Genomic DNA, 1,629 nt, shown 5'->3' with positions numbered 1-1,629 from the left:
GGTTCTCAAACAAAACAAGTCACCTGAAATTTAATTCTGCTCATCCACCCAGCCATGAGATCCATCCCTCAGACGGAATTCTCCCCCCGAGCCATCTTGCAGACCTCAAGCCCTCAACAAGATTTGTGCACTCTGTGCCTGGTTATCTGGTCCTAACCAGACTTAACCAATTTCTCTTTTCTTTCTCCTTTTTCCTCTTCTTGGAAAAAAGTCTCTTCTGTCTGTCCCCACAGCACAGAACTTCCTCCCTACAGCCAGGACTTTTCCTGTTTTGGAGGGTAGTTTCCATCAGTTATTATAACTGATCTCTTTCTTTAAGATCCACCTCCTAGAGGCTGCCAGCATTTCAAGAAAATATTTAAATTACTTTAATAAAAAATAGTTTGTCACAGTTTTGTTTTAAAAACATAAACAACAACTGTATTACTGTCTTTTACCACAGTAAACTTTTCACATTTACATAATCTGGGGTCATTACATCTCCCCCTCCTGTGATTGGACATCGTCCTGATGTCTATCTCCCTTAAACAAATTCGGGTAAGCTTCTCTAAGGAGTTCCTCATCCTCCCAAGTGGCCTCTTCCGTCCCATAGTGCTGCCACTGCACTTTAGCTTGGAAAATAACCCGTTTCCGCAGCCGCACTTCTCTCCGGTCGAGAATGGTCAGTGGTTCGACCAGAACCTCGCCTTCCGGCTTGACCTGCAATCAGCAACAGATTTAGTTATTTCCAGTTTAAGAAGAAAGCTTATCTAGAATGACCAGATTAATTCTTACCCGGACATTCTTCCATTGAATCACATGTTTAGGATCGTAGACGTATTGTTTTAATACGGACACGTGAAAAGCATTGTGGATTCTAATATGGCTTGGTAGGGCGAGTTGATAAGCTACTGGCCCCACTCTTGCCAAGATTTGAAAAGGTCCAAAATAGCGAGGTGCTAGTTTGGCACATTCGCTCCACTGCAAGGTACTCCTTCTGGGTTGGATTCTTACAAACACATGGTCCCCAACTTGGAATTCTTTGAATCTTCTCTTTCGATCAGCAAAACTTTTATGTCTGTCCTGAGCGGCTTTTAAATTGGTACGCACTCTTTTTACCGTATCCTCCATTTCCTTGAGCATCTCAGGACCAATTCGTAACCTGTCCTTAGGTCCACCCCAACTTGAGGGTGTGCGGCACTTCCGCCCATACATGACCTCAAAAGGACTCAACTGTGTTGAGGAATGATACCCATTGTTATATGCGAATTCGACCAGGTGGAGATATTCCTCCCATTGGGTTGGCTTCATCATAACACATGCTCTCAGCATGTCCTCCACTACCTGATTCACTTGTTCCGTTTGGCCATCTGTTTGGGGATGATAAGCTGTGCTAAAGTTCAGCTGTGTTCCCAGTTCAGCAAACAATGTCCTCCAAAAGGTTGATGTGAACTTAACATCACGATCAGAGATAATTACCTTCGGAAGTCCATGCAATTTGAATACATTTTGCATGAAAATATGATCAATTTGCACAGCCTTATACGTTGATTGCACAGGTATGAAGTGTGCTGCCTTACTTAACTTATCCACTACCACCATAATGGAATCATTATTTTTCTTCGTTCGAGGCAACCCGGTTATAAAATC

Source organism: Pinus tabuliformis, chromosome 9 (assembly GCF_031772625.1).
Source record: "Pinus tabuliformis cultivar Carrire ecotype Pingquan chromosome 9, CPIR1, whole genome shotgun sequence".
NCBI lineage: Eukaryota > Viridiplantae > Streptophyta > Pinopsida > Pinales > Pinaceae > Pinus > Pinus tabuliformis.
This window is presented reverse-complemented; position numbering follows the sequence as displayed.